Here is a 13,183-nt window from a genome sequence, read left to right as displayed (position 1 = left end):
ATAGTCCAAAAATGTTCAGATTAACTGGGGTTGCGGCATAGTGCGGGGAATGGGCCTAGGTAAGGTGCTCTTTCAGACGGTTTGTGCACTCGATGGGCTGAATAGCTCTTTCTGCACCGTAGGAATTCTGTAGATTTTATGGAATAGTCCCAGGGATGAGAAACCTTAGTTAGGAAAATGGGAGAAGTTAGGACTATTTTCCTTGGAAAAGAGAAGGTTGAGAGAAAATGTGAAATGTTTAGATTCCTGAAAGGTCTGGATAGAGTTAATAGGGAGAAACAGTACCCCTTGGTGAAAGGATGGAGAATGAGAGGACAGAGAATTTAGATATTTGACAAAAAAAACAATGGTAACATGTGGAAAAGCTTTTTCCATGTCGTGCGTGGTTAGGATCTGGAATGTGCTTTCTGTAAGTGTCGTGGAGCCAGAACTGATGTTCTCAAAAGGATCTGAAAAGGAAAACATGTAGGGCTACAGGAAGAAGGAAGGGAAGTAGCACTAGAGGAATTTCTCCTTCACACAGTTAGCTGTCACATGACTGGCTAAAGGGTCTCCTTCTGTGCTATAACCATTCTATGATTCAATGATTTTGACTTAGTCCCAGTTATCAATGTAGTTGAACAGGACTGTGTGCTAATGCAAACTCTCTTTAGCATGCTTTTCTCTTGTCCTGTTCTCTGATACTTTCCATGATGGTGATCCTGTCATCAAAATTAGATGCTTAATCTGAGATGACTCCAGGAAAAGACCAAGGTGTCCAAGGATTCTTTCAGCAATTTTCTGTGCACCAGCTGCCAGTCCAGAGCTGGACATGCAATGTTCTCCAATGCATGCAATAACTTCAGCCTTCCCATCGTCACAAAGGTGTACACCCTGCTCCAGGCAAGCATCAGCTTTGAGCTCAAGGTTTCAGTCCATGACCTGAACCTGCCACTTACCTCTCCAGCATGTTCAAAAATGTATATTGACGATGAAACACATATGAGAATTGCCAAAGCAAGTGGCAGCTAGTAGAATTTAAATTCCATTAAGAAAATCTGGAATTGAAAACTAGTCTCAGGAATGATGACTATGAAACTAGAATCGATAGCTGTAAAAAAACACCTTGTTCACTAATATCCTTTGGGGAGGAAATCTGGTATCTTTCCTGGTCTGGCATTCACGTGACTCCAGACCCATAAGCCATGTGGTTGACTCGGCTGAGCCAGAAACTCAGTTCAAGGATAATTGGGATGGGCAACTAATGCGGGCCAAGCCAGTGACACCCACGTCCCATGATAGGATAAAAAAATGTAGCCTTCAGACTTCAAACATTTGTCTGGGACCGAAGGGGAGTAAGTCTGCCCTCTGATGGGCCCAGACATTCCCCATCCTTGCAATGATAGCATTGGGGCTGGTTTGGGGTTCTCCCGGCACTAGTTAAATCTCACAAACGGCAGGATGAGGCCCTCCATAGGCTCTCGGGTGGGCAAGCCTCCTTATGTCTCTCCCTCTGCTAGTAGAATTGCAGTGCGGACAAAGGCAGCAAGCATAGGCTGTCCTGCCTGCAAATCCGCCATAAAATCCATCCCAAGTGACCTGAACTGTTGTGTTTCTCCCGCATTTACTGCTTTCTCTAGCAGCCACCCCTTAAATCTGCTTCCAGGTCCAGGGATCTTGGACTGCCACAGGCTGTCAACAACATACAATAGCTGCTGGGGAATCTGCTGCAGAAAATACTTTTTTTATGGTTGGAGACCAGCTGCACACTGATGGAGTGAAAACCTTTGAAGTTGACAAATGCTCCTGTGGTTCTGACTGTGCCTGAATTGTTAACTGTTAACATTCAAGGCTATGGGCCAACTGCTGGCAAGTGGGATTAGGTGGGCATGTCGGGGCTTTTCATGTGTCGGTGCAGACTCGATGGGCCGCAGGGCCTCTTCTGCACTGTAGTATTCTGTGATTTTGTAATTATCAGGTGAGCAGTCGCTTGTGCCCTGCAATTCTGGGAAACCAACCAGAACATCAGAGCTGAGAGCCCACTCTGGCTCATTCGGATTAGCATAACCAATGCCAAAGTTGACATAAATAAGTCACCAGTGACCTGTCTTATGCATTTGTGGGTGGTCAAATGGGATTTTACTGCAACAGAAAACCCTGGAAGGAACCTGATGCAAAAATATTATTGGAGGGATGCGATTTTAGTGGGGAGGTGTTACAAAAGCTGGACTTTTTAAGATCGTTATGTTTTAAAATGTCTCCTTTTGAAAGGCAAAATTGGGAATTATGGAAGTGTCCTCAGCTTGGAGACATGTCCATGTGGTCTGGTTCACATGAGGGTGAAACTCAAACAGAAACTTCTTGAAATCAAGTGATAATTTTCACAACTTTCCACATTAACTCTCAATAAAAGGACTGTTGTTTTTTGAGACACAGGAAGAAATTCAAAGCAGATACTGCTCTGTGGAGCAGAAAAGCTAGCTAATTTTTCTATTTGGAAGGTACGGGACAGGACCAACAGGACTTTTGGAGATTTAAGGAAGAAGAAATTTATGAGGTGGGCCTTGCTGGTAGAAGTCAGATTTCGAAAACTTAGGCTGAGTGAAACGACTTTCAGTGGACCCTGGAAATTCTGTCCTAAAGCGACAGTGAGCATGCTGGAGAGCTGGGAGATTTGGACTTATTCTTATAGTTCTACGCATTTATCAGCAATGGTGTGTGCAGTGAAAGGGGTGGTAATACATAACTCGATTGTGTCAGATAGTACCTTTTCTTTAGTTTGATTTATTAGTTGGCTGTTAAATAATGTCTGATCTATGTCAATTTTAGTTTGTTTGTGACAGTAAAAATCTCAAAAAAGTGAAATCTTGTCCTTTGGTTATTTCTATTGATTTTGGAAAGTCATTTCTTTTTGATCAGAGGTGAGGTGGTAAGATGGATACAGAACTGGCTCGGTCACAGAAGGCATAGGGTTAGCAGTAGAAGGGTGTTTTTCTGAATGGAAGGTTGTGACTAGCGGTGTTCCACAGGGATCTGTGCTGGGGCCTCTTGTTTGTAGTATACATAAGTGATTTGGAAGAAAATGTAGCTGGTCTGATTAGTAAGTTCGCAATGACACCAAGATTGGTGGAGTGGCAGATAGTGTTGAGGATTGTCAGAGGATACAGCAGGGCATAGATAGATTGGAGACTGTCAGGGAAATGGCAAATGGAGTTTAATCCATACAAATGTGAGGTAATGAATTTTGGTAGATCTAACATCATAGAAGGGTAATATGGCAAATGGCAAAACTCTTAGGATATAGAAAGTCAAAGATATCTGGGCATGCAAGTTCAAATGTATTTGAAAGTGGCAAAACAAGTGGACAAGATAGTCAAGAAAGCATACGGAATGTTTGCCTTCATTGGACGGGGCATCGAGTATAAAAACTGGCAAGTCATACTTCAGTTGTATAGAACCTTGGTAAGGCTGCACTTGGAATATTGTGCACAATTCTGGTCGCCACACTACCAGAAGGATGTGGAGGCTATGGAGAGGGTGCAGAGGAGGTTTACCAGGATGTTGCCTGGTCTGGAGGCTGTTAGCTATAATAATAATAATCTTTATTGTCACAAGTAGGCTTACATTAACACTGTAATTAAGCCATGTTCCGGCACCTTTTCGGGTACGCAGAGGGAGAATTCAGAATGTTCAAATTACCTAACAGCACAACAGGGATTTGTGGGTAGAAACCGGAGCACCCGGAGGAAACCAATGCAGACATGGGGAGAACGTGCAGACTCCACACAGACACTAACCCAAGCCGGGATTCGAACCTGGGACCCTGGAGCTGTGAAGCAACAGTGCTACCCACTGTGCTACCGTGCTGCCCATAACAAAGTATTTGAAAATGACTCAAGATTTTTCCCAGAATATGGGATGAATCCTGGAAGAGTGTGAGGTGAACATATCGCACTGTTATTACATTGAGGTATGAGGGAACTCGGGTCTGTCAAGACTCACCCCCACTCCCTCCCAGTAGTCCTCCCACACAGGAGAGTACAAACATTATCCATGGTATTTGTCAAGCAGTCGTCTGAAGAGCACCTGTCTATAATTCACATCACCAACTAAAGCAGGATCTGATTCTACTCCATACCCACTCCTGAGAGCTGTCTCACTTTACTAACAGACACACACTTACATGAAGGGAAACTCTCTCAGAATATTACAAACAGACGTTTCTTTAAAAACGGATCCATCAGGATTTTGGAGGATTGCTATGCGGAGAAGCTGAATAGACTCAGACTGTTTTCATTGGAAAGACGGAGGTTGAGGGGTGACCTGATAAAGAGGTCGACAAGATTATGAGAGGCATGGATAGAGTGGATGGACAGGCACTCTTTCTCAGAGTGGAGGGGTCAGTCACCAGGGGGCATAGTACATAGAACATACAGTGCAGAAGGAGGCCACTTGTCCCATCGAGCCTGCACCAACCCACTTAAGCCCTCACTTCCACTCTATCCCCGTAACCCAATAACCCCTCCTAACCTTTTTGGACACTCAGGGCAATTTATCATGGCCAATCCACCTAACCTGCACATCTTTGGACTGTGGGAGGAAACCAGAGCACCCGGAGGAAACCCACGCAGACACGGGGAGAACGTGCAGACTCCGCACAGTGACCCAAGCCGGGAATCGAACCTGGGACCCTGGTGCTGTGAAGCCACAGTGCTATCCACTGTGCTACCATGTCGCCCACAATTAAACCCACAAGATTTAATGCCCGTGGGGCAAAGTTTAGAGGAGCTGTGCAAGGCAGGTTTTTCTTTTACAGAGAGCGTGGTGAGTGCCTGGAACGCGTTGCCAGGGGAGATTGTGGAAGCAAATACATTAACGGCGTTCAAAAAGCATCTTGACAAATACATGGATCGAGTCATAGATGTTTACAACAAAGAAACAGACCCTTCAGACCAGCTTGTCCATGCCGTCCAATTTCTATCATTAAGCTAGTCCCACTTGCCCGCTTTTGGCCCACATCCCTCTATACCCACCCTGGCCATGTAACTGTCTAACTGCTTTTTAAAAGACAAAATCGTACCCACCTCTACCACTGCCTCTGTCAGCCCGTTCCAGATGCTCAACACCCTCTGTGTGAAGAAATTTCCCCTCGGGTCTCTTTTGTATCTCTCCCCTCTCACCTTAAACCTATGCTGGGGGAAGGGCAATTATGATGCCATTAGACGTGACTTGGGGGGGATAAGGTGGAGGAGTAGGCTGCAAGTGTTGGGCACACTGGATAAGTGTTCAAGGATCAGCTACTGCGTGTTCTTGATAAGTATGTACCGGTCAGGCAGGGAGGAAGGCGTCGAGCGAGGGAACCGTGGTTTACCAAGGAAGTGGAATCTCTTGTTAAGAGGAAGAAGGAGGCCTATGTGAAGATGAGGTGTGAAGTTTCAGTTGGGGCGATGGATAGTTACAAGGTAGCGAGGAGGGATCTAAAGAGAGAGCTAAGACGAGCAAGGAGGGGACATGAGAAGTATTTGGCAGGAAGGATCAAGGAAAACCCAAAAGCTTTCTATAGGTATGTCAGGAATAAGCGAATGACTAGGGAAAGAGTAGGACCAGTCAAGGACAGGGATGGGAAATTGTGTGTGGAGTCTGAAGAGATAGGCGAGATACTAAATGAATATTTTTCGTCAGTATTCACTCAGGAAAAAGATAATGTTGTGGAGGAGAATGCTGAGCCCCAGGCTAATAGAATAGATGGCATTGAGGTACGTAGGGAAGAGGTGTTGGCAATTCTGGACAGGCTGAAAATAGATAAGTCCCCGGGACCTGATGGGATTTATCCTAGGATTCTCTGGGAGGCCAGGGAAGAGATTGCTGGACCTTTGGCTTTGATTTTTATGTCATCATTGGCTACAGGAATAGTGCCAGAGGACTGGAGGACAGCAAATGTGGTCCCTTTGTTCAAAAAGGGGAGCAGAGACAACCCCGGCAACAATAGACCGGTGAGCCTCACGTCTAGTGGGTAAAATCTTGGAGGGGATTATAAGAGACAAGATTTATAATCATCTAGATAGGAATAATATGATCAGGGATAGTCAGCATGGCTTTGTGAAGGGTAGGTCATGCCTCACAAACCTTATTGAGTTCTTTGAGAAGGTGACTGAACAGGTAGATGAGGGTAGAGCAGTTGATGTGTATATGGATTTCAGCAAAGTGTTTGATAAGGTTCCCCACGGTAGGCTATTGCAGAAAATACGGAGGCTGGGGATTGAGGGTGATTTAGAGATGTGGATCAGAAATTGGCTAGCTGAAAGAAGACAGAGGGTGGTGGTTGATGGGAAATGTTCAGAATGGAGTACAGTCACAAGTGGAGTACCACAAGGATCTGTTCTGGGGCCGTAGCTGTTTGTCATTTTTATCAATGACCTAGAGGAAGGCGCAGAAGGGTGGGTGGGTAAATTTGCAGACGATACTAAAGTCGGTGGTGTTGTCGATAGTGTGGAAGGATGTAGCAGGTTACAGAGGGATATAGATAAGCTGCAGAGCTGGGCTGAGAGGTGGCAAATGGAGTTTAATGTAGAGAAGTGTGAGGTGATTCACTTTGGAAGGAATAACAGGAATGCGGAATATTTGGCTAATGGTAAAGTTCTTGGAAGTGTGGATGAGCAGAGGGATCTAGGTGTCCATGTACATAGATCCCTGAAAGTTGCCACCCAGGTTGATAGGGTTGTGAAGAAGGCCTATGGAGTGTTGGCCTTTATTGGTAGAGGGATTGAGTTCCGGAGTCGGGAGGTCATGTTGCAGCTGTACAGAACTCTGGTACGGCCGCATTTGGAGTATTGCGTACAGTTCTGGTCACCGCATTATAGGAAGGACGTGGAGGCTTTGGAGCGGGTGCAGAGGAGATTTACCAGGATGTTGCCTGGTATGGAGGGAAAATCTTATGAGGAAAGGCTGATGGACTTGAGGTTGTTTTCGTTGGAGAGAAGAAGGTTAAGAGGAGACTTAATAGAGGCATACAAAATGATCAGGGGGTTGGATAGGGTGGACAGTGAGAGCCTTCTCCCGCGGATGGAAATGGCTGGCACGAGGGGACATAACTTTAAACTGAGGGGTAATAGATATAGGACAGAGGTCAGAGGTAGGTTCTTTACGCAAAGAGTAGTGAGGCCGTGGAATGCCCTACCTGCTACAGTAGTGAACTCGCCAACATTGAGGGCGTTTAAAAGTTTATTGGATAAACATATGGATGATAATGGCATAGTGTAGGTTAGATGGCTTTTGTTTTGGTGCAACATCGTGGGCCGAAGGGCCTGTACTGCGCTGTATTGTTCTATGTTCTATGTTCTATGCCCTCTAGTTCTAGACCTTTGGGTAAAGATGTCGACTGGCTTCCTTATCTAGGCTCCTCATTATTTTAGAGACCTCTATTTTATAGACCTCTATAAGATCACCCCTGAACCTCCTACACGCTAGGGAAAGAAGGTCCCAGTGGCACGGTAGCACAGTGGTCAGCACTGTTGCTTCAGAGCTCCAGAGTCCCAGGTTCGATTACCGACTTGGGTCACTGCCTGTGCGGAGTCTGCACGTTCTCCCCGTGTCTGTGTGGGTTTCCTCCGGGTGCTCTGGTTTCCTCCCACAGTCCAAAGATGTGGAGGTTAGGTGGATTGGCCATGCCAAATTGCCATTAGTGTCCAAAAAGGTTAGGTTCGGTTACGGGGATAGGGTGGAGGTGTCGGCTTGAGTAGGGTGCTCTTTCTGGCCTCCTTATGCACTGTAAATTCTATGATTCTATGATGACTCTATCCAGCCTCTCCTTATAATTCAGGCCATCAAGTCCTGGTAGCATCCTCATAAATCTCTTTTGCACTCTTGTTAGTTTAATGATATTCTTCCTATAATAGGGTGACCAGAACATAACCCTGTTTTCCATGTGTGGTCTTACCACTGCCTTGTCCAACTTCAGCAAGATGTCCCAACTCCTGTATTCAATATTCTGACCAGTAAAACCTAGCCTGCTGAATGCCTTCTTCACCACCCTGTCCATTGCGACTCCACCTTCAAAGGGCTGTGAACCTGTCCTCCTAGATCTCTTTGTTCTGTAACTCTCTCCAACTCCCTACCATTAACTAAGTAGGTCCTGCCCTTTGATCTACCAAAATGCATCACCTCACAGTTATCCAAATTAAACTCCCATCTGCCATTCATCGGTCCACAAGCCCAATTGGTCAAGATCCTGTTGCAATCTTATATAACCTTCTTCACTGTCCACTATGCCACCAATCTTGGATAAGATGGATATATAGAGGGATACGGTACAAGGAAGTGCTGAAGGTTTTGGCCAAGGTTGGCATCATGACCGGTACAGGCTTGGAGGGTGGAAGGGCCTGTTACTGAGCTGTATTCTTTGTCCTTTGAAATGTTATCAGTGTCCTGCCCAGGAATAATGTCACCTTCCTAATTGTCAACATATAGACTTGAGTCAATATGGTCTTTTAAAAAATTGACAAGTGGTCAAACGTCTGCCCCAGGTAACCACCAAGGGTCAGGTGACCTTCTGTGATTCCAGATAGACACAAGATTAACTCATATATGAATATGCTTCTGGAAAGTTTTTAATATTTAAATCACCATGGGTGGAATGCCCTCCCTTGAATAGCCATTCACAATGTGAAACCATTTGACTGGATTTGGGTGCAAAATGTAAGTACAGATTTGCATTTCTCCAAGTTCAAAGCTTAACGAAGAGAGCTATGTTGAAACCAGCTTATCATAAATAGGTATGAGTAAGCCATTTATTCCCCCATTGTATAGCAATGGCTTTGGACTTTCAACTCATTCTGGATGGACAAAACAAAGCATTGATCATGTGACCAAAACTGACCACAGATATTATCCCAAGAAATAAGCGGAAACCAGATAAGTCTGGAAGCCATCAGGAAAGAGGAACCACAGTAGTAATAAAAGCAAATTACTGCGGATGCTGGAATCTGAAACAAAAGAGAAAATGCTGGAAAATCTCGGCAAGTCTGGCAACATCTGTAAGGAGAGAAAAGAGCTAAGGTTTCGAGTCCGATGACTCTTTCTCAAAGCAATAGTAATAGTCAGCTCAGCTCCAATCTAAGGCAGCACAAGCCACATGCATCCTGATGTGATAGGAAAAACCCCCATTGTGTAGAAAGCAATATTTCAATTCAACTCTACCACAAACTTGTAAGAACACAGTTGTCAATACTGAATATTTATTGGTATACATTTTGTCAGTGATTCAGCCCAGTCAACACCCATTATATACTCAGCTTGGTTTCACTGGTGAGTTTCATGAAACATTGTGGCCCTGGAACTAAACTGAAAAGTGTGTTGAAATATCTTTAATTGAGTTATTAAAGTATGTTCTTTGTGAATGCGCCTCTCTCAAGGGATTTGCTTGCATGTGGTTTTAATTTTTTTTTAAAGTACTCAATTAATTTTTTTCCAATTAAGGGGCAATTTAGCGTGGCCAATCCACCTACCCTGCAGATCTTTGGGTTATGGGGCTGAGACCCAAGCAGACACAGGATGAATGTGCAAACTCCACACGGACAGTGACCTGGGGCCGGGATTGAACCTGGGTCCACAGCACTATGAGGCAGCAGTGCTAGCCACTGTGCCGCACGCCCATAGCTTGCATGTGGATTAACAGGCTGGTGTTCATTGCAGAGGTTGGCACGTTGGGGCCAGCTTCATGGTACACTTTCAATTTCTGGATTTTAACTCACCAAGCTGACAATCAAATCCACAGGTCCTATCGATTAATTCAGCCAAATGTGCCTGCAATTTCAAGGACATTGGAGGGTAGAGGGATGTTGGGGATATGGAGAATGTGTGACTACCTAGAATGGGTGGAAGAGAGGCTGGTGAAAAGGAAGCATGAAAATCTGGGTAGATGAGAAATGACAGGTTGGAATCAAGAGTGGAGAGAATCCAGCAAGTACCGTGTTCCAACACGACAGAAAGGGATTCCCAATTCAGTCACAACACTAATGCCATGGCTCCAAGAACAGATCAAAGGCTGGGAATTCTGTGGCAGGTAATGTTCCTCCTGAGTTCCCAGAGCCTACAGACCATTTAAAAGAAACAAAGAATGAGTGAGATGCAATACCTTCCACTTGGCTGTTGACTACACTAAAACAACAACACTCAAGAGGTTCAGCACCATCCAGGACTAAATAGTTTCTTGCTGTCTTGGCTGTCCATCCACTACCTTCTATTCCAATCCTATTCATGTATCCAATCCTAATCAAGACACCCCTTAAAAGTCACTATTGTATCTGCTTCCACTAAAGGTAGGTACCCCGGCAGCGGGTTCCAGGCTTGGCCACCCTCAGTATAAAAAAACTTGCCTCGCACATCTCCTCTAAACCTTGCCCCTCGCACCTTAAGCCTGTGACCCTAGTAATTGACCCCTCTACCCTGTGAAAAAACCTCTGACTATCCACTCTGTCTATGCCCCTCATAATTTTGTAGACCTCTTTCAGGTCGCCCCTCAACCTCCGTCGTTCCAGTGAGAACAAACCGCGTTTATTCAACCGCTCCTCATAGCTAATTCCCTCCATACCAGGCAACATCCTGGTAAATCTCTTCCGCACCCTCTTCAAAGCCTCCACATCCTTCTGGTAGTGTGGCAACCAGAATTGTACACTATACTCCAAGTGTGGCCTAACTAAGGTTCTATACAGCTGCAACATGACTTACCAATTCTTAAACCCAATGCCCCGGCCAATGAAGGCAAGCATGTCGTTTGCCTTCTTGACTACCTTCTCCACCTGTGTTGCCCCTTTCAGTCACCTGTGGACCTGTACACCTAGATCTCTCTGACTTTCAATACTCTTGAGGGTTCTACCATTCACCTGCATTAGACCTTACAAAATGCATTACCTCACATTTGCCCGGATTAAACTCCATCTGCCATCACTCCGCCCAGGTCTCCAAATGATCTAAATCCTGCTGTATCCTCTGACAGTCCTCACCGCTGTCCGCAATTCCACCAACCTTTGTGTCGTCTGCAAACTTACTAATCAGACCAGTTACATTTTCCTCCAAATCATTTATATATACTACGAACAGCAAAGGTCCCAGCACTGATCCCTGTGGAACACCACTGGTCACAGCCCTCCAATTAGAAAAGCACCCTTCCATTGCTACTGCCTGCCTTTTATGACCTAGCCAGTTCTGTATCCATCTTGCCAGCTCACACCTGATCCTGTGTGACTTCACCTTTTGTACCAGTCTACCATGAGGGACCTTGTCAAAGGCCTTACTGAAGTCCATATAGACAACATCCACTGCCCTACCTGCATCAATCATCTTTGTGACCTCTTCGAAAAACTCTTATCTAGTTAGTGAGACACGACCTCCCCTTCACAAAACCATGCTGCCTCTCGCTAATACGTCCATTTGCTTCCAAATGGGAGTAGATCCTGTCTCGAAGAATTCTCTCCAGTAATTTCCCTACCACTGACATAAGGCTCACCGGTCTGTAGTTCCCTGGAGTATACTTGCTACCCTTCTGAAACAAAGGAACAACATTGGCTATTCTCCAGTCCTCCGGGACATCACCTGAAGACAGTGAGGATCCAAAGATTTCTGTCAGTGCCTCAGCAATTTCCTCTCTAGCCTCCTTCAGTATTCTGGGGTAGATCCTATCAGGCCCTGGGGACTTATCTACCGTAATATTTTTCAAGATGTCCAACACCTCGTCTTTTTGGATCTCAATATGACCCAGGCTATCTACACACCTTTCTCCAGACTCAACATCCACCAATTCCCTCTCTTTAGTGAATACTGATGCAAAGTATTAATTTAGTACCTCGGCCATTTCCTCTGGCTCCGCACATAAATTCTCTTGCCGATCCTTCAGTGGGCCAACCCTTTCCCTGGCTACCCTCTTGCTTTTTATGTTCGTGTAGAAAGCCTTGGGATTTTCCTTAACCCTATTTGCCAATGGCTTTTCGTGACCCCTTCTAGCCCTCCTGACTCCTTGCTTAAGTTCCTTCCTACTTTCCTTATATTCCACACAGGCTTCGTCTGTTCCCAGCCTTCTAGCCCTGAAAAATGCCTCCTTTTTCTTTTTAACGAGGCATACAATATCTCTCATTATCCAAGGTTCCCAAAATTTGCCGTATTTATCCTTTGTCCGCACAGGAACATGGCGGTCCTGAATTCCTTTCAACTGACATTTGAGAGCCTCCCACATGTCAGATGTTGATTTACCCTCAAACATCTGCCCCCAATCTAGGTTTTTCCGTTCCCGCCTAATATTGTTATAATTAGCCTTCCCACTATTTAGCACATTCACCCTCGGACCACTCATCCTTGTCCACCAGCACTTTAAAACTTACTGAATTGTGGTCACTGTTCCCGAAGTGCTCCCCTACTGAAACTTCTACCACCTGGCCAGGTCCAGTACTGTCCCTTCCCTAGTTGGACTATCTACATATTGTTTTAAGAAGCCCTCCTGGATGCTCCTTACAAACTCTGCCCCGTCTAAGTCCCTAGCACTAAGTGAGTCCCAGTCAATATTGGGGAAGTTGAAGTCTCCCATCACAACAACCCTGCTGTTTTTACTTGTTTCCAAAATCTGTCTATCTATCTGCTCCTCTATCTCCCGCTGGCTGTTGGGAGGCCTGTAGTAAACCCCCAACATTGTGACTGCATCCTTCTTGTTCCTGATCTCTACCCATATAGCCTCGCTGCCCTCTGAGGTGTCCTCCCGTAGTACAGCTGTCATATTCTCTCTAACCAGCAGCGTAACACCGCCACCCCTTTTACATCCCCCTCTATCCCACCTGAAACATCTAAATCCTGTAATTAGTAATTCTGCCACTGTTGACCAGCAGCATTGCATGCCAAGTGACCATTGGATTGTTTCAACAGCTAATCTGTCTAAGAGATAATAGCCTGCCTAATCTTTTGAAACATTATTTAAATGGTTATCTGAGCCACAGTATGGTCTTTTGAACAAATATATGTAGGTTTTAAACAGATCATTCGAGTTACCTAGCACTGATCGTCAAGAGACTGATTTTCATTGAGATTGAAATATAGGCCAGATATGTGAGTTAGACGAAGTTTGTCATATGACTGAAGAAATGTTTGTACATTTCATTGAACAGATTGATGGCAAATAAACTGTTAGTCGATAGCTTGAGCCTTGGATTATTTAATTATCAAG

At 45.0% G+C, this 13,183-nt stretch overlaps 1 protein-coding gene across 5 annotated transcripts in view; it reads left to right on the top strand.

Annotated features, from left to right (window-relative positions):
- nr2c2 (nuclear receptor subfamily 2, group C, member 2) overlaps positions 1 to 13,183 on the top strand; it is a 618,321-nt gene that overhangs the window by 151,730 nt on the left and 453,408 nt on the right. The window lies entirely within an intron of this gene.

This window comes from Scyliorhinus torazame, chromosome 13, assembly GCF_047496885.1.
Source record: "Scyliorhinus torazame isolate Kashiwa2021f chromosome 13, sScyTor2.1, whole genome shotgun sequence".
Lineage (NCBI taxonomy): Eukaryota > Metazoa > Chordata > Chondrichthyes > Carcharhiniformes > Scyliorhinidae > Scyliorhinus > Scyliorhinus torazame.
The sequence above is the reverse complement of the archived record's forward strand: the minus strand, read 5'-3'. Positions and strand labels throughout refer to the sequence as shown.